Source organism: Ranitomeya imitator, chromosome 6, assembly GCF_032444005.1.
Source record: "Ranitomeya imitator isolate aRanImi1 chromosome 6, aRanImi1.pri, whole genome shotgun sequence".
Classification (NCBI taxonomy): domain Eukaryota; kingdom Metazoa; phylum Chordata; class Amphibia; order Anura; family Dendrobatidae; genus Ranitomeya; species Ranitomeya imitator.
Window position 1 is genome coordinate 286077125 of NC_091287.1, and position 21815 is coordinate 286098939.

A 21815-nucleotide genomic window follows, 5' to 3' on the forward strand; every position below is an offset into this window, starting at 1 on the left:
TAGTGTAATATAGACAGACATGTCTTCCACTACAGCCAACCCAGCAGATGGAGACCAACCATGACTAGTGTTAAGCATTCCAATACTGCAAATATCGAGTATCGGCCGATATTCGCTGTATTGGAATTCCGATACCAAATTCCGATACTTTTGTGATATCTGATACAGGAATCGGAAGTTCCTATAGTGCAATGATGCACTATAATGGAGTGTGGGCGGAGAATGCATGTGTGTGTGTACGGGCGGGGTTTGTGCGTGACCGTGTGGGGGTCTGTGCAGGCCTGCCGGGGCTCTGTGCGGCATGCCGGGGCTCTGTGCGTGTGTGCTGGGGCTCTGTGCGGCGTGCCAGGGCTCTGTGCGGTGTGCCAGGGCTCTGTGCGGGCTGCCGGGGCTCTGTTTGTGTGTGCCGGGGCTCTGTGCGGCATGCCGGGGCACTGTGTGGCGTGACGGGGCTTTGTGCGGGCTGCCGGGGTCTGTGCGTGTGTCCCGGGGCTCTGTGCGGTGTGACGGGGCTCTGTGTGGGCTGCCAGGGCTCTGTGCGGGCTGCCGGGGCTCTGTACGTGTGTGCAGGCATCGTCCAATGGGACTACAAGTCCCATTGGACGATGCCTACTACAGTGACAGTGATTGACACATTAGCCAATGATGGGACAGTAGTAGTCCCATCATCCGGCTAATGTGTTGAATGAAAAAAAAAATATACATACTACATACATACTACATACATACATACAATATACATACTACATACTAGGGTTGAGCGAAACGGATCGGACAAATTCAAAAATCGCCGACTTTCAGCAAAGTCGGGTTTCATGAAACACGACCCGATCCTAGTGTGGGATCGGCCATGAGATCAGCGATCTAAGCGCAAAAGTCGCGTTTCGTATGATGCTTTCAGTGCCATTTTTCAGCCAATGAAGGAGGACGCAGAGTGTGGGCAGCGTGATGACATAGGTCTCGGTCCCCACCATCTTAGAGAAGGGCATGAGAGTGATTGGCTTGCTTTCTGCGGCGTCATAAGGGGCTATAAAGGGGCGTGCACGCAGGCCGCCATCTTACTTCTGCCGATCTTAGCATAGGGAGAGGTTGCTGCAGCTTCATCAGAAGAAGGGATATAGTTAGGGAGGGAAGATTAACCCCCAAACGTCTTGTGCTGTAGCGATTTCCACTGTCCAACACCACCATTTTTTGCAGGGACAGTGGAGGCTATATTTTTGTGCATCAGCTCTGTAGCTTATTAGACTGTCTTATAAGGCTCCCTGATAGCTGCATTGCTGTTTGCATGCTGCTGTGCAAACCAACTGCTTTTTTAAAAGCAAAAATCCTGTTGCTCCTTTCTGCACAGTTATCTTGTTTATTTGTCCACACTTTTGTGTGAAGCAGTCCTTTTTATTGCTGCCATACTTTTCCTGAGATTATTGTAGGGAGATTGAAATTGTACTACAGTCCGTGTATTTTTTGATATATCTTCCAGCCACTTTCTGCCACTTACATTGTGCTATTTTATACACTGGGCCTGAGTTTTGGTTCAGTCTCCCCCCCAAAAAAGGGAGATTTAAATTCTCAACAAGTTTATATACACATTCTACCTTGTTTTACAGTACCATATAACAGTTGTTATTTTGGTTAGATTTTCCAAAAAATGAGGAAGTCTGGTGGAAAAGCCCGTGGGCGGTGGTTGCCAGCTGGTACTGATGGTGGGGGTGGTGCATCTGGTGGTAGTGGCAAAAGCACAATAGCACCTAAGGCTGGAGGTGTTGAGTCAGCGTCATCTTAAGGCTACACAAGGCCTTGAAGGCTCCCTTATCTGGGAGTAGAAAAACAGATTTCCAGATGAGCTAACCTTCATTAAAATGAACAAATCATGGATTTCACATTATTTTGCCCCACCTCCCCATGCTGACACTTAGCTTGCCTGAAAAATGTCTTGCTTTTGGCCTACTCTTACTGACTGCTCCAATTCCTCCATTTGCAGCTGCTGAATGTCCACCATAGGCCATTTTTATACCTTCTTAAATGGGCTAACTCCCCCCACAGGGCCGTGGTCACCACCTGGCGCAAGCACCCATGCGAGTCCCGTTTGCCTGGACAGGTGGGTGTGCCCACTCTTGGGCGACGGCACTTGCACAGGGTCCCTCATAGTACAATGAAGTGTCTCTGATGGCGGTGGTGCACAACCAACGTCAGACACACCGTCGTAATATGAGGGGCCCTGTGCCAGTACCGCCACCCACAAGAGAGTGTTCCCCCCAGCCCGAACAGTGCTCTACCACTTGCAATACTTACCTCTCCCTGCTCCACCACTGTGTAGTCTGTGCTGTTAAATCCTTCAATGGCACTGCCAATACAAATTTGTTGAAATGATAGATGATAGTTAAAATATACAGGGGCCCTGGCCTACATTTAGACCAGTTAATACTTTGCGCCTACTACCACTGTGTGCCACTCTGCAGAAGAGCCCACCCCTGTACCTAGCTATGCCACCTGTTTAGTCCTGTTACCAATTTTGAACTGCATTTAGCCTACTTTATTATTTGGGCCTACTAACTGTGTCTGCTACTAATTACAGTTGTCCTCCACTGAACAAAGCAATGCCGCCCGTTTAGTCCTGTTACCAATTTTGAACTGCATTTAGCCTACTTTAGTATTTGGGCCTACTAACTGTGTCTGCCAAAAAAAACAACCAACTAGAATACTATCAGGATATACTCAGACAACCAAAGAAAACGCAATATCCTAAAAAAATACTTTATTAGTAATATCTAAAATTCTCATAAACAATAAATATACTAGAATGTATGCTACCAACATCAAACATCTGGGTTTGGGTAGGTCAGAAAAAGTTGCAGGGAGGAATAGCGTATTCCTAACACAGTCCCTATGAGGTGGCCCTATAATAGCTTTCACCTACCTAGCAGCTGAGGTTGGCACCCTAAATTGCGATATGGCGCCCCTGCTCCACGTCGGCTGTCCCTTCTTGCCCTATTAGGCCCTGTCAACTACCCACGCCCAGGTACCCCACAGACATACACACAAATTGACCAATAAGGTCACACTAACCAAAAACGTGAAAAAAAGGTGTAAAAAAAGTGAAAAAAAGTGTAACAAAACATACAAAAAATACTAAAAACAACGCTGCAGAAAAATGATGTTGCGTAGAAGTCACTAAGTTGCTTGTACCCCAAGGCTCTGTCAGCCGAAATATATACAGTGGGGCAAAAAAGTATTTAGTCAGTCAGCAATAGTGCAAGTTCCACCACTTAAAAAGATGAGAGGCGTCTGTAATTTACATCATAGGTAGACCTCAACTATGGGAGACAACCTGAGAAAAAAAAATCCAGAAAATCACATTGTCTGTTTTTTTAAAAAATGTTTTGCATATTATGGTGGAAAATAAGTATTTGGTCAGAAACAAACAATCAAGATTTCTGGCTCTCACAGACCTGTAACTTCTTCTTTAAGAGTCTCCTCTTTCCTCCACTCATTACCTGTAGTAATGGCACCTGTTTAAACTTGTTATCAGTATAAAAAGACACCTGTGCACACCCTCAAACAGTCTGACTCCAAACTCCACTATGGTGAAGACCAAAGAGCTGTCAAAGGACACCAGAAACAAAATTGTAGCCCTGCACCAGGCTGGGAAGACTGAATCTGCAATAGCCAACCAGCTTGGAGTGAAGAAATCAACAGTGGGAGCAATAATTAGAAAATGTAAGACAAACAAGACCACTGATAATCTCCCTCGATCTGGGGCTCCACGCAAAATCCCACCCCTTGGGGTCAGAATGATCACAAGAACGGTGAGCAAAAATCCCAGAAACACGCGGGGGGACCTAGTGAATGAACTGCAGAGAGCTGGGACCAATGTAACAAGGCCTACCATAAGTAACACACTACGCCACCATGGACTCAGATCCTGCAGTGCCAGACGTGTCCCACTGCTTAAGCCAGTACATGTCCGGGCCCGTCTGAAGTTTGCTAGAGAGCATTTGGATGATCCAGAGGAGTTTTAGGAGAATGTCCTATGGTCTGATGAAACCAAACTGGAACTGTTTGGTAGAAACACAACTTGTCGTGTTTGGAGGAAAAAGAATACTGAGTTGCATCCATCAAACACCATACCTACTGTAAAGCATGGTGGTGGAAACATCATGCTTTGGGCTGTTTCTCTGCAAAGGGGCCAGGACGACTGATCCGGGTACATGAAAGAATGAATGGGGCCATGTATCGTGAGATTTTGAGTGCAAACCTCCTTCAATCAGCAAGGGCATTGAAGATGAAACGTGGCTGGGTCTTTCAACATGACAATGATCCAAAGCACACCGCCAGGGCAACGAAGGAGTGGCTTCGTAAGAAGCATTTCAAGGTCCTGGAGTGGCCTAGCCAGTCTCCAGATCTCAACCCTATAGAAAACCTTTGGAGGGAGTTGAAAGTCCGTGTTGCCAAGCGAAAAGCCAAAAACATCACTGCTCTAGAGGAGATCTGCATGGAGGAATGGGCCAACATACCAACAACAGTGTGTGGCAACCTTGTGAAGACTTACAGAAAACGTTTGACCTCTGTCATTGCCAACAAAGGATATATTACAAAGTATTGAGATGAAATTTTGTTTCTGACCAAATACTTATTTTCCACCATAATATGCAAATAAAATGTTAAAAAAACAGACAATGTGATTTTCTGGATTTTTTTTTCTCAGTTTGTCTCCCATAGTTGAGGTCTACCTATGATGTAAATTACAGACGCCTCTCATCTTTTTAAGTGGTGGAACTTGCACTATTGCTGACTGACTAAATACTTTTTTGCCCCACTGTATATTGCTTGATAAAAAAGATGTTTAAAGTATAAATAATGATACCCAAGCAATATTCAAAAAATCAAAATTTGGGGTACAGTAGGGCACAGATGTATTGTGCTCATAAACACTCAGAGGTCATAAAAAGTATACCTCTAGTGTACATACCAATGTGTCACTGTTTTTATTAGCACATGACCCATATGTCATTAGAGGCAGACCTGTACACAGGACCCATGCACAGGACAAATGCCTAAACAGAGTATCTCAGATCTGAAATAACAGATATATTGGCTCACTCAAAAGGTGTTCATGTATTTGGGAAGTATATAAATTTACACCCTGGATACCATATAGATTCAGCATATGATGTAAAAAAATGAATGAAAAAAAGAAAGTTCAGCAAAAAATACAAAAATACAGATGAAAAAAATGTATGCTATATCAGATATCGAGTATAGTTTTTTTCATTTAAATTGAACCAATATACACCAGAGCCCGATATATCTGAGGCCAATCCCTCAATCCCTTCTCATTGATAAGTACTATACTCAGTCCTATACTCAGTCCTATGTGTGCTCATCAATCTGAGTGGGATACAAGTTTGCACCCTGGATACATGCATGTTCAATATCGCATATCAGGAATAAAAAATAAACAAAATATTAAACAAAACAAGAAAAAATAAAAAGAAAAAAACAAATATATGCTATATCTGGTATCACATATGGTGTCTCCCATTTACATTGGGCCAGTATATAAAAAAGCCCAACACATCTGAAAACAGCCCTTCATTTTTGTATAGATAAATACTTTGCTCAATACTATGCGGGCTTATACAGGTGATATATGAATTTACACCCTACACACCATGCAAATGTATATATGAGCCTAAAAGGAACTGAGGCCAATCCCTCATTACTTTCCTACGCATAAGTGCTATGTTCGGTCTGCCATGACAGATAGAAAAAATAACTTATCTGAGTATGTGACATAGTTCGTCCCATCTCGCCATCCCATCCCAAAAATAAGTTATTTTTTGCAGGCGCTATTCCTCCCTCCAACTTTTTCTGATCTACCCAAACCCAGATGTTTGATGTTGGTAGCATACATTCTAGTATATTTATTGTTTATGAGAATTTTAGATATTACTAATAAAGTACTTTTTTAGGATATTGCGTTTTCTTTGGTTGTCTAACTGTGTCTGCCACTCATTACAGTTGTCCTCCACTGAACAAAGAAATGCTGCCTGTTTAGTCCTGTTACCAAATTTTGAACTGCATTTAGCCTACTTTATTATTTGGGCCTATATCTGTGTTTCCTCCTCATCCTGCCCATTGCCCAGCCACTGCTAGATGAGTCTGCTGGTACATTGACCCAGACTACTACATTTCCCTTGCAATCTACACAGCCAGAATCTGACCCTGCTGAAAGTCAGGTTCCCCTTCCCGCATACTATACCACCTTATACGGGGGCAAAGAGGAAGGTGCAGATGAAAGTGCAGGTTCCTTCATCAGGTGGGGGGCATACTCGTTGGCGATGTCACTGGCACAGGGCCCCTCATAGTATGCAAAAGTGTCTCTGCCAGTGGGAGGCACCACCCGCCGTCAAACACACCGCCGTACTATGAGGGGCTATGTGCCAGTGCCAATGAGTGGGCCCCCCTGCTTGCTCTGGATCACAGCACTTGCAAAGTTGAAATACTTACCTCTCCCTGCTCCACCGCCGTGACGTATTCCGCGTTTCCTGGGCCCACGAATTCTTGAGCCAGCACTCCCCCCCACAACTTTAGCCAAATGACCCCCAGTTTTCAATGCCTAACTATTATTATAAAGTAAATTAAGATTAACAAGCTTAAGTAATAAGAATTGATGTTTTTGGTGTAGGTGTTTTCCTGTCCTCCACTCACTGCCGACTGTGATTCCCCATTAGCTTGCATTGGGTTTTGTGTTTCAAACGGCCCCGACTTTTCACAATAATCGGACGATTTCACCCGACCCGACTTTTGACAAAGTCGGGTTTCGCGAAACCCGACTCGATTTCAAAAAAGTAAAAGTCGCTCAACTCTACTACATACTACATACATACTACATACAAGCTACATACATACATACTACATACATACTACATACATACATACATACCACATACATACATACTACATACATACTACATACATACATAATAATACATACATACTACATACATACTACATGCGTACATACTACATACTACATACATACTACATACATACTACATACACACATTACATGCAATACATACAGACATACAGTACATTAAACAGAGTACATACTCACCATCACTTGTCACTTTGTCCCCCGAAGCCAGTGTCATCTGTAAAAAAATATGAAAATAACAAACAACCAATATACTCCCTGTCCGCAGAAAACCACGAGTGTCCCACGACGATCTCCCGTGGAGAACGGCAGCATCAGCTGATGCGACCGCTCTCCAGGGGCTCCAGGAACACAATGACGGGAGGAAGGTATCCTTCCGCACTGTATTCCTCTGCTGCTGTAAAAAAAAAGTCCCTAGTCTCACTTTTGGCATTGCTGTGTCAGAAATTTTCCCACGCAGCAATTGCCATAAAGTGAGACTTTGAACTATAGTAACCTCAGTGATGCACTGGAGGAGCCATTGTCTCCTGTCAGTGTGTCACTGAGGGTCCTATAGAGCAGTGACATCACCCGATGTCACTGTTCTATAGGGGAGATCATCGTGGGACACTCGTTATTAATTGGACTATGGCGGACAGGTAGTATGCGGTTTATTATTTTACGTTTTTGGCAGGCGCTGAAGTAATATGTGTGTGTTTTATTAACCCTTTATTACTATTGGATTAATAATGGTTAGGCATCTTATTGATGCCTCTCCGTTATTAACCTAGCTTAAGGTCCCCTTGCAGTAGCAAGGTGACATTAACTCGTCATTACCCCATATTCCACCACTACACAGGAGTGGGAAGAGAGGGGCTAAGTGCCAGAATTGGTGCATCTTACAGATTCGCCATTTTTGGGGCGACTGCGGACTGGTATTTGTAGCCAGGGGGGGCCAATATCCATGGCCCCTCTCTAGCCTATGAATATCAGCCCGCAGCTGTCTGTGTAGCCTTTCTTGCTACAAAATATAGGGGGAATGTATAATAGCAATGGACTTAAAACTTAACTTTTATTATCTCCAAATGAGAAACATATAAAGTGCTCACAAAAAAAACCCTAAGTGAAAAAAACGGACATGACACTACGAGACACCATACAGGGGAAAAAAGGGGAAGATAAAAATACTGATGGCAATGAAGGAATGCTCCCATAGGAGCTATCCCAGAGAGTGTATACACGTGATTCTAGACGAGTAATACAAAGCTCGATCCTGTGTCGGAAACAAAAAGAATCACCACACTAGGCTGGATGTCAATCCTTAAAATACAAGCAAAGAAATATTAGCCACAGATGCTGTATAGTACATGCCAGCGTGCAAAAGGAGGTATTGCTGAGAGAACCTCACCCCCAACCAGGTGCAGAGGGGTATACAAGAGGTATTAATGTAAACTCTAACACAGCGTGCTGTACGATATAGATGGAATAATACCCACTAAATCCTTAATTAATCCAGCAGTGTGCAATAGTCCTATCACATATTATGCTGGAATAGTGGTGGAAATGACATAAAGCAGCCTGTTGCACATCAGTATATAAATAGCAGCAAAATGAAAAAACATGTAGACAGCTCAAAGTGGCAAATAACATGCCTAGGTTCCTATATGGTGGCGGGCTAAATACCCATCTTTTGCCTCATATAACCAAGGAAACCTAAAGCAATAATGCATATGGCCACACACTTTCACCTGCAATGAGAGACCACGCACCCCCTATATAGCCTATGACAGCACCAAGGGGTTAAACATCATCATTGTTACTCTCAATATCAAGCGGTGATAAGGTTAGATCTCACCCAGTTCCCGGAAAGGCTGTACCATATCCATATGAGGTTCCAAGCGCTTTCAAAAGTGGGGAGCGGGTGGTGAGCTTCTATAGCGTCTCCCGACGCGTTTCATCCTATCACGGATTCATCAGGGGAGTGTAGACGATGGCTGCAAATAGCTGAAAGTGTGTGGCCATATGCATTATTGCTTTAGATTTCCTTGGTTATATGAGGCAAGAGATGGGTATTTAACCCGCCACCATATAGGAACCTAGGCATCTTATTTGCCACTTTGAGCTGTCTACATGTTTTTTTATTTTGCTGCTATTTATATACTGATGTGCAACAGGCTGCTTCATGTCATTTCCACCACTATTCCAGCATAATATGTGATAGGACTATTGCACACTGCTGGATTAATTAAGGATTTAGTGGGTATTATTCCATCTATATCCTGTAGAATGTAAGCCCGCAAGGGCAGGGTCCTCGCCCCTCTGTATCAGTCCGTCATTGTTAGTTTGTTTACTGTATGTGATATTTGTAACTTGTATGTAACCCCTTCTCATGTACAGCACCATGGAATCAATGGTGCTATATAAATAAATAATAATAATAATAATATCGTACAGCACGCTGTGTTAGAGTCTACATTAATACCTCTTGTATACCCCTCTGCACCTGGTTGGGGGTGAGGTTCTCTCAGCAATACCTCCTTTTGCACGCTGGCATGTACTATACAGCATCTGTGGTTAATATTTCTTTGCTTGTATTTTAAGGATTGACATCCAGCCTAGTGTGGTGATTCTTTTTGTTTCCGACACAGGATCGAGCTTTGTATTACTCGTCTAGAATCACGTGTATACACTCTCTGGGATAGCTCCTACGGGAGCATTCCTTCATTGCCATCAGTATTTTTATCTTCCCCTTTTTTCCCCTGTATGGTGTCTCGTAGTGTCATGTCCGTTTTTTTCACTTAGGGTTTTTTTTGTGAGCACTTTATATGTTTCTCATTTGGAGATAATAAAAGTTAAGTTTTAAGTCCATTGCTATTATACATTCTTCATTTCTTGTGGATTATATCCTGCTTTGTTACATTATATAAAATATAGGGGGACCCCACGTCATTTTTTGGGGGGTCCCCCTATTTTAATAGCCAGTAAAAGCTACGCAGACAGCTGTGGGCTGATATTCATAGCAGGCTACAAATATTGGCCCCTGGCCATCGGCTTTCCCCTTCTGGCGCAGAAAATTGCGCGGGAGCCCACGCCATTTTTTTCTGTTTTATTTTTTTAAATTCAATGCTCATAAAGGCCTCTTTCACACTTGTGTCAGTACGGGTCCATCACTATGCGTCGGGCCGACGTACCGACGCACGTTGTGAAATTTGTGCACAACGTGGGCAGTGGATGCAGTTTTTCAACGCATCCGCTGCCCATTCTGAAGTCCGGGGAGGAGGGGGCGAAGTTTCGGCCACGCATGCGCGGTAGAAAATGGTGGATGCGATGGACAAAAAAACCTTCACTTGAATGTTTTTTCGTGCCGACGGTCCGCCAAAACACGACGGATCCGTTGCACGACGGACGCTACGTGTGGCCATCGATCGCGATCCATCGCTAATACAAGTCTATGGGTGAAAAACACATCCTGCGAGCACAGACCCCGCCTGCACACACAGACACGCACAGTGTCCGCCCATGAACCGCCCACACAGCGCCATGGCATGCCACACAGAGCCCTGGCACACCAAACAGAGCCCGGCACACACGCACTGAGCCCTGGCACACTGCACAGAGCCCTGGCACACACGCACAGATCCCTGGCACGCTGCACAGAGCCCCGGTACGCCACACAGAGCCCCGGCACACACGCACAGAGCCCCGGCACGCCACACAGAGCCCCGGCACACCGCACAGAGCCCCGACACGCCGCACAGAGCTCCAGCACATACGCACAGAGCCCTGACACGCCGCACAGATCTCTGGCACGCCGCACACACAGAGCCCCGAGAGGCCCATAAAGATCCCCGGCAGACCCACACAGACCCCGCCTGCACACACAGACACGCACAGTGTCCGCCCATGAACCGCCCACACAGCGCCATGGCATGCCACACAGAGCCCTGGCACACCAAACAGAGCCCGGCACACATGCACTGAGCCCTGGCACACTGCACAGAGCCCTGGCACACACGCACAGATCCCTGGCACGCTGCACAGAGCCCCGGTACGCCACACAGAGCCCCGGCACACACGCACAGAACCCCGGCACGCCACACAGAGCCCCGGCACACCGCACAGAGCCCCGGCACGCCGCACAGAGCTCCAGCACATACGCACAGAGCCCTGACACGCCGCACAGATCTCTGGCACGCCGCACATCCCCCGGCACGCCGCACACACCCCTGGCACGCCGCACACACCCCCGGCACACCGCACAGAGCCTCAGCAGGCCCGCACAGAGCCCCGAGAGGCCCATAAAGATCCCCGGCAGACCCACACAGACCACGCCTGCACACACAGACACGCACAGTGTCCGCCCATGAACCGCCCACACAGCGCCATGGCATGCCACACAGAGCCCTGGCACACCGAACAGAGCCCGGCACACACGCACTGAGCCCTGGCACACTGCACAGAGCCCTGGCACACACGCACAGATCCCTGGCACGCTGCACAGAGCCCCGGTATGACACACAGAGCCCCGGCACACACGCACAGAGCCCCGGCACGCCACACAGAGCCCCGGTACACCACACAGAGCCCCGACACGCCGCACAGAGCTCCAGCACATACGCACAGAGCCCTGACACGCCGCACAGATCTCTGGCACGCCGCACATCCCCCGGCACACCGCACACACCCCTGGCATGCCGCACACACCCCCGGCACACCGCACAGAGCCCCAGCAGGCCCGCACAGATCCCCGAGAGGCCCATAAAGATCCCCGGCAGACCCACACAGACCCCGCCTGCACACACAGACACGCACAGTGTCCACCCATGCACCGCCTACACTCTTCCCCCCTCCGGAAAAGGATGTAGAAGGACAGAAAGGGCTTATTTACATTCCGATATTTGTGTCCCATTGACTTGCATTGATATCGGGTATTGGTATCGGCGATATCCGATATTTTTTGGATATCGGCCGATCCAATCCAATACTGATACTTCTGGATATCGGAAGGTATCGCTCAACACTAACCATGACTGTTTACATTTCCACAAATTTGTGTTAACATCTGCAGCAACAGCAGGCACAAAAGCCACACTAAGGATATCAAAAAGTACAGTAACGTGAGATTAATGCAGCATGCTAAAAAATGCAACATTGTCTACTATGTACAGTTTGTGATTGGGTGCAAAAGTCCTCGGAGATCCATGATGGTATACACTTTCAGGAGACAGCCAGCTGTGTTTATCCATCAGGACATCACCAGTAGTGCTGAAGACATGTTCTGAGAGAAGGCTGGCTGCCGGTCATGATAAAACCTCCAAGGCATGTGAGGCGAGCTTAGGCCACTCATCCATTTTGGAAGACCAAAATGTGAAATGGTCCAAATCCTCCCTAATGGTATTTATATTCAATTTTAGATACTCCTGCACCATCCTCTCCATTTGTTCACCACATATAAGACTTGGAATCTGTTGTGCTGGTGCATGAGCTGGTCTAAAAAAAGTGTCAATGGATTCACAGGAATTGCTTCTTCCAGTTACACTACTGCTGCTGCTAAATAATAATATTAATCTTTATTTTGATATATCGCTAACATATTCCACAACGCTTTACAGTTTGCACACATTATCATTGCTGTCCCTGATGTGGCTCACAATCTAGATTCCCTATCAGTATGTCTTCAGAATGTAGGAGGAAACCCATGCAAACACGGGGAGAGCATACAAACTCCTTGCAGATGTTGTCCTTGGTGGGGTTTGAACCCAGGACTCCAGTGCTGCAATGCTAACCACTGAGCCATCGTGCTGCTACTAATGTTTTGGCGTTGACGAATTGATGTGCTGTAGGTTGGAAGTTTAAAGCTGCGATACACACTGTGTGCTTCACTGCTGTCTTGGTGAAAACCTCTTTTAATTAGGGTTGTGTAAAAGCAGGTTTTATTGCACATATAAATGTTCAGACATGTAGTAGTCAAATTATTGCACTTTTTATCTCTACTCCGTTTTTTTGTAAAGTCTCCAGATTACAAGACTTGGCTCATCCTTTGCATGGTCAAAAAAGACCCAAGCTTGGCAACCTTTGACACCACTGCAAGCTGCAGACCCACAGACGCTGCTCGTCACAGCCACAGTTGTGACTGAGGATGCATCTTTCATCATTTCTGCATCACTACATATCTGCAATGTGCAATGCAATGCAAGCTTCTCCTCCTTTGTCCCCTGATGACTTACTAAGCTGTGTGCCTCTGTGTTCATGCCAACTCAGATCTACCACCTCATAGTCATCATCCTCTGTGTTATTACATTCCTCGCCCTATGAGTTGCCCTCCTCCTCTTCTTGACCTGACAGCACAGTACATTCTGTGTAAGCTTCAGATATCTCAGTCTCATCAGGATTACGTCCCCCCAGGGACTAACATCTAGTGACAAGGGTCTGGATGCTGTTTGGACCCTTCTTCATCTTGCCCCAGATCTAAGCTAATTAAATTTTGGAAATCGGTGCAGATTTCCTGCTCTTGCCTCTGTGAAGCTTTTGAGTAAACTCCTGATGACCATGGAATAGAATGTGTGAACAGCTCTTCATACTCACCTATCTGTGGTTCTGTACGGTCAGTTGTATGGTTGGAGAGTTGTGACATGGGGGAAGCAAGGATAATTTGGGTACCACTTCTGTGGACTGTACTGGATGCGATGTAGAGGTGGAGGAGGAGTAAGAGAGGCCACTTGAAGCTGCTCTGGCCATCCTCTCGAGCACATGATCTTTCTGGGCCTCATCAACAAGGCATACCACTGTGCATCTGTCAAAGAAAGGTAGTGGAGTAGCCCATCCAGTAACAGAAGTTGTCAGTGGCTTTTGTATAGGATGTAACTTTGTTGGTTCACTAGTGCTTTCACAAACATTACCACTTACCCCACGTACACCTTCAACACCAAGCCTAATCCCCCTTCCACCACGACCTCACTTTTTCCCAGTCATATTGCTCAGTTAGTGTGGTAGTAGCATAGTATTAGCAACATAAATTATATTTTAAACTCTGCACCAGCTCTGTAAACAGCTGAATTTAAGCAGCAGTAAATGACAAAGTGAAATATGACGTGCTTAATTGCACTAATCACAGAAGAAATAATTATTTGAGAGTGGATGAGACCTGTATGACAAAGAAGATATGCTTTAAACAATTTTAAAACTTTAATAACACAAGAATTTTGGGGGGATTTGTGGCTAAGGCCTCTATAACAGACTACAGGTGCTTCTCACAAAATTACAACATCAGTTCTACAATACAAAACGTGAATTGCATATATTATATAGAGTCATTACAAACAGAGTGATCTATTTCAAGTTTTTATTTCTGGTAATGTTGATGATTATGGCTTACAGTCAATGAAATCCCAAAAGTCATTATCTTAGTAAATTAGAAAAAATATTTTAAAATCTGAAATGTTGGTCTACTGAAATGTATGTTCAATACTTGGTCGGGGCTCCTTTTGCATCAATTGCTGCATCAATGCAGCGTGACATGGAGGCAATCAGCCTGTGGCACTGCTGAGTTGTTATGAAAACCTGTATATTCTTTGTAATACTTACACCAGCTCCAGTGTCTTCTATGTGATAGTAGCTGGTGGATGTAAAGTTCATAGGAGACATTAGGACTGGTGTATATATGTGTCTCTTATGTGACATTTGCTTATTTCACTTGAAAAAGATACCGAATGGCATTGAAATGTTTGTGAATAAAAAGTATTTTCCTCATAATTTCTGAAGAATTTATTCACTCCAGCAGTTCAGCCCACCTACGTGTTCATCCAACTGGATCCAATATTTCCTAAGTGATGTATAAACCCCAGCCCCAGTATCTCCTATGGGATGTAAATACACTAGTTCCTGTGACTCCTATGTGATGTTTAAACACCAGGAAATGTATCTCCTATGTGATGTATGTATATACACCAGTCCCACTGCCTCCTATTATATACATCAGCCTCTATGTCTCCAATGTGATACATAAATTGTAGTCTCAGTGTCTCCTATGTGATGTAAGTAGCAGACCTATCACTGTTTGAGCTCTATAAACAATATGTGACCAGTGGTAAACTTCCGACTTCAAAAAGACATACATTTTTAAATCCATTTGTGTTTCAAACAACTCACTTCTGCAATCAGTTGTTTATAAAACTTACTGTAAAGAGTCAACTGATTTTCAGACTGATGCATCTGGAAAAGCAGTTGCGAGTAGCAACATCACCTAACATCACACATCTCACAAAAGAAAAGCAATTCAAGCCATAACATTAGGGGTAAATCATTTACATGTTTGGCAAAATATAGCTGCATAATTTTCTGACTGACTGACGGCCGACACTAAAATGCATCTTAGGCTACTATCACATTTACGTCTTTTGAAATCCGTTACAATGCGTCGTTGTTGGAAAAAATCGCATCCTGCAAAGTTGCCCCCAGGATGCGTTTTTTCACATAGACTTGTATTACCGACGCATCGTGATGTATGGACACACGTTCCATACATCGTGCACTGGATGCGTCGGCATTTGGCGGACCATCGTAGCGAAAAAACGTTCAAGGGAATGTTTTTTTGTACGTCGTGTCCTGCATTTTAAACTGCGTATGCACGGACGTAACTCCACCCCCTCCTCCTTGGGAGTTGACTATGGGCAGCGGACGCATTGAAACACTGCGTCTGCTGCCCACTTTCTGCAAAATATCACCAATGTCCGTCGGTACGTCGTGCCGACGCATAGCGACAGCCGCGTACCGACAGAGGTGTGAAAGAAGCCTAATAGAGCTGGCTGTCAATCAGTGCCAGAGCAGGGTTACAGCTGCTGCTCACTATTTACGAAGTGGTGACTGAAGCAGTGCCAGCCATGCCTCTATTTCTGAAATCAGGCTACCGGGAGGAATAATGTTAATTTTCTCCCAGCTGCTGAGCTTTTAGCCTAGTGTCTGGGCAGCTTTGGGACACTATTAGGCCGGCGTCACACTCGGCGTTAGGCCGGCGTCACACTCGGCGTAAGACATTACGGAACGTATTATACGTCCGTAATACGCGCGTAATACGCCAAAATGTCTCCGTAATCTATTTCCGTAGTTAATGCATAGCCTAGGTGTGGTCGCGTATTTTGCGCATGTACTGTTCCGTGTGTATTCCGTATGTGATCCATATGGCGTTTTTTTCACGCACCATCACAAAATGGACATTTAACGGTTTTCAGGCCTGCAAATCATTAAAACCATCATTAACCACACTCTTTAAGCCCTCTACAACAGGTGGACCCCTCCCATCTGCCCTATATGTTCTCTAGCATATTTTGGCTGTGTTACTTTGACCTTACAAACATGTCTGACCATGTGTATTTAAGCACAACTCAGCAGGTGTTGCTTCACTGGGTGTTGTCTCGTCGCTTTGGCCAGCCATATCCGGTAAATGTAGATCCGCGAAGGAGGAGACGAAGATTGTGGGTGCATCCTCTATTGACCCAACGCCAGAGTAAAGGACATTTCCAGAGACTATATTCTGCTTTGAGGGCACATCCAGACAAATTTTACCTGTATACTCGCATGTCCATCAGGACTTTTGACATGTTGATGGAGATCTTACGTCCTGGACTCACCTATCAGGACACCTGGATGAGAAAAGCCATCTCTGCTGAGGAGCGCCTGCTCCTAACCTTATGATATGTATTTGGACCTTTTTTTTTGTGGTGTTTGACAATGTGTTGTGTCCTACTATGTTTCAGTTACTTTACTTGGACATGAAGCCACAAGCACATCCAAAAAAATGTTGGTAATATTAGAGTATAGCAATGATGTGAAATGACCCTTTTTGTTTTGTAAATAATGTCCGAAAAAATGAAATATACACTTGTGCTTCTTCATGTTTTGCTATTCCTCATGTTAATTTTTTTATTTATTTTTTTCTTGTTTTTCAGCTTCCTGTCCACAGGCTTGTCCTATGCGGGTCTACACCTGGAGTTTCTTATTGGCCGGTCGACAATTTCAGGCATTGTTAGGACCACCTGTTCCCAAATATGACTGAAACTTCATGAAGTTGTGATGCCTGAACCAAAACAGGAGGATTGGCTCAAAATCGCCACTGGATTCAAAAATACTTGTGACTTCCCTAACTGCATTGGAGCTGTGGATGGGAAACACATCAGGGTGCGTAAGCTGCCAAACTCTGGTTCCCAATTCTACAATTACAAACAGTTTTTCTCTGTAGTTCTGTTAGCAGGTGCTGACAGCAACTACAGGTTTATAATTGTAGACATTGGGGCCTATGGGCGAACTGGAGACTCTAGGGTCTTCAATTCGTCCATAATGGGTCGGCGGCTACGTGACAACCAGTTGAACCTACCACCACCACAACAACTCCCAGGCTCCAATGCGGAAGCAGTGCCTTTTGTTTTGGTTGGAGATGAGGCCTTCCAACTGATGAGGCACGTCATGAGGCCTTACTCCAGGCGCAATCTTGACCACCGGCGAAGGGTGTTTAATTTGAGACTTGCCAAGGCACGGAGACTGGTTGAGTGCGCCTTTGGTATTCTTGTTGCCAAATGGCGGGTTCTTCAGTCTGCCATTCAGCTGAGTGAGGATTCAATCAATGAAGTGATCAAAGCCTGTGTAATTCTACATAATTTCACCAGAATACATGATTGTTCCTCTCCAAATTTTGTAGATCACGTCATGACCATTCATAGTAGGCCTACCCCATATGTCCCTCCTCTGCGTCGTCCACTTTCTGGACTTAAAGTTCGTGATGTGTTCACAAATTATTTTTTGAGTCCTCAAGGTGCCACTCCCTGGCAAGACTATGTAATTTTGCATGTGTAATTAGTTAAATATATAAATTTTGGCTTAACCAATTTTGCAAATATGTCTGTTGTGTTTAATTATTTCACATATGGTTCTGAGCACATCATGTGTGTGTGATGTAATAAGAATGAACAGAGTGCATCCATACTTTGATTGTTATTAACGAAGATTTTACTAATGTTAATTTTTTGAAGATTTTGTTATTGTTTTGGCATAACAAATCTTTAGAAAGTAAATTCCACATTTTTTTGTGGCCATAAAAAGTAGCAACAACATCCACATCCCATATTGCTATTTACGCACAAGCAAACACAAGATTGTGTAGCCAAATCAAAACTCAAACATAAAAAAAATGGTTTAAATAAAAATATTAAATAAAAAACAACAAAAAATAAAAAAAGATTACTAGTCCTGGTAGGTAGGTGCTGGAGAAGTGGATTGTTCTGGGTCAGCATCAGGTGGCCTTTGTAGGGCAAATTGTCCAGCAGCCTGTGCGGATGTGATAGTGGCCTGAGGGACATTCTGCCTGCTAAGATGCTGCCCACTTTGAAGAGTGGGGCCAGTATTTTGTAGATAACCCAGATGTTGCTGGCCATATGGGCGGGAATCATACCCTAACCCAAAATGACCATATTGTCCAAACCCAGGTTGGGACCAGCCTCCAGCACTGGGTGTGGACAAGTGGCCATATTGGGATGGGTGCTGATATCCTGCCATATGGTGCTGAGGTTGCCATTGTGGGTTAGTTGTGGGTTGGGGTTGAGGTGTTGGCTGACGTGGAGGGGGTGCTTCAGATCCTTGTTGAGCATGCAGGCCTTGAAATCTCTGAGGCCGGAGAATATTTTCTGGTGGCATCTGCCACTGTTCAATCATCTGCAAGAGATTGTATGGGTTATTAGGGGGGGTGCATGCGTCAATAAGGATCTGAAAACACCCTCTCAAACGCAGCCTCAACTCCCGCTCTATGGAGCGTAAATACTGGGCAAGGCTCCATGTAAATCCCTCCTCCCCATCATCTTCTCGAACCCGGGCCAAATAGTTCATGACCCCAGCATCCACGTTTCTCCTGCTTTGGAGAAGCTCTCTCCTGCGTTGTGCATGCTGGGGTCTGACTGCAGCCTGTGGGGATCAGTCCAGGGCAACAGTTGGGCTGCTGCTATTTCCAGGGTCATCCTGGCTAGGTGCTGGTGCTGCTGCTGCAGATGAGGCTGCAGATGAGAACTGTGGGGCCTCTGGGTTTTGTTCTGCTGCAGCTGGAGCTGGCTGGCCAGATGAGGAGGATCCAGGAGGGATGGAGCCTGAGGGAGCAGCAGATGGACCAGCCACCTCTTCACCTTCACCAACTGGGTCAATGACCAGTTCTGAGTCAGACCCTGTCTCCCTGTCAGTGAGGTTAGACTGAGTTCTGCAAAAGATAAATTTTTGGAGTTACAATGTTATTTGGACTCATCTCTCCAAATTCAAAAATTAAACCAGTTTGCCATGTTTTTACTTACGGCCTGAGGTCCATGCTGGGGTTCAGAAAGGTTAGGCGGTCGTAATAAACGTATTTACGTTTTTTAGGAGTTGCCCCGGCTCCACTTCTCTCCCGCTGTTGCCTCTCCCTCCTATACTGGTCACGGATACTCCGCCACCTTGTTGTAACCTCTTCCACTGAAACAACAAAAATTACACACATTGCTTAGCCCATTATATGCAGAGTGCTCACACAAGGTGTAATTGACTACACAGATTTACGTGTAGCATAGAAATAGGCATTTGTGGATCACATTAAGCAATAAATTTGAAAAAAACACAATTATGAAGCAAGGCCACAAGGACAGAGTACGCTAACCTCTCTCCCAGAAAGCACAATTACTGGGAAACAGTGTTAGTAAGGGACACCTGTTAAAAACATTACTGAAATCCGTTTATCATGTACAACACCATGTATCTACTGGTGTGCTTTCTATTACTTTCTGGATTATTTAATAAATTCATGTTTAGAAATTCTAAGTAGTAAGGGCCTGCTGTTTAACAAGAACATTACATTGGTAACATGGGTGTACTTACTTATTTGTCGCTGGGCTGCACGTGGCTGCTGGTCATACTGTGGGAAGAGGGACCCACACACGCTCCTCCATGCTGTCTGTTTTACTGCCCTGTTGGCATAGTTGTGGTCTCTTTGGTCCCAGATTTCTGGCCTTTCCTGGATCAAAATGATCAGCATGTCCACATTGATGATGTTAGCCATGATGATTATCACTCCGTGGAGGCGTGCAGCAGACTTCCGGGTTCACTGTCTGGCTTTTTCAGCTAATTAGCATGTCTCACCTGCCTGATTGAGGCCTTTGGACAGTTCAGGACATCTGCTAGTGAGTTGCGTATTTCTCGCAAGTCACACGCATGGTCCGTATGCATTCCGTATTATACGCTCTCCCATAGACTTGCATTGGCGTATTTTTTGCGCTATACGCTGACAAACGCAGCATGCTGCGATTTTGTGCGGCCGTATAACGACGTATATTACGGATCCGTAATATACGGCTGATAGGACTAGACCCATTGAGAATCATTGTGCCGTACGTTTTGCGAGTTTTACGGACGTAGTTTCTGCGCTCTTACGTCCGTAAAACTCGCAAGTGTGACGCCGGCCTTAACCTGCAGATTAACCCCATATCTGCAGGTTTTAACACTTTATTGTGTGTGATTGTGAGAGTAGTTATTCTTTGCACTGTATCTAGTTTTTTCTTAAGGAGAGTTTGTGTGATTATTACAATTTTAAACATGTTACAATAGTATCATAAAAATTTAAGAGCAGGGTCTAAAAAGAAAACTGAACGTTCTTATTTACTAAGGCACAAATTGTGCATTACAGCTTGCAATTCCAAAGGGCAAATCGTGATAAAATCCCTTTTGGAAGAGAATTACCCAGAAATATATTCCAGTAATTTAGCAAATCTTTAAACCACTCATTACACTATTAATGAGAAAAGTATGTCTGAGTGTGGGCTATATGACTTTCTACGACACCTATAAATGGAATTGAAAAAAAAGAACAAATTATGATCAAGGTTACCTTAAACATTAATTGTAATAACCACTTAGCACCTTTTCTAGTATGTCAATGAGGATTATCACACTTTCACTAAGTAATAATAATTCTTGACCCTTAAATACTCCTTGTTAAAGATTAGTAAAAGGCTGTATTTAAAGTCATGTTCACATATGCAGTGTGAAGAAAATGCAATATATAATGCACTGATGATTAGGAAATATAATTTGAAAGCACTTTCACTTTCTTAACTATTTAGCATCCATTGTTGCTTTAATTAGCTTTGTTGAAAATGCAAAAAAAATTGGAACTGGAGCTTTCATAAATCCAACAAAGCTATTTTATAAATGTCAATTATTGTTCCAACATAAATGTATTCAACCCTGGATCAATAAATTGTTAAGATTACCCATAAAAGAAGTGGAATATTCAGCACTCATCCAGCAAAGACAAATATCCTTTGTAGAGCTAGGAAGAGGGAACATAAAGCTACTTTCACACATGAGGTTTTTTCATTCCGGCCGGTTACGGCTATTTTGAAGAAAAACGGAACCGGCGAAAATAAAGACTGGAACCGTTTTTTTCCCATTGACTTGTATTAGCGCCAGATTGCGCCGCATGGCGCAGCTTTCCTTCCATTTTTTTCCGGTTCCGGCGAAAATTTCGATTCCGGAGTCTGGAAAAAAGTAATGTTTTTTGTCTGCGGCGAAAAAGCCGGAAGGGCCGGATCCGGTTCTTTTGGCTTTTCGCTACAATGCATGTCTATGGACACCGGAAGGCGCTGGATCTGGAAAACGCTGATCCGGCGGCCTGATCTGGTTTTTTAATCTGAGCATGCTCAGAACCAATTGGCCTGCCCCAGGACACATATATAAAACAATGCCATTGAGGCCCTGGCATACTGCCTGAGAGCCCACACCCTGCCTGCCAGCAAGAGCCTGCCTGCTAGCAGGCCTGCTTGCAAAGAGCCTACCCTAACAGCCAGAGAGCCTGCTTGCCAGCAGAAAGCCTGCCAGCCTGAGAGCCTAGCCAGCCAAC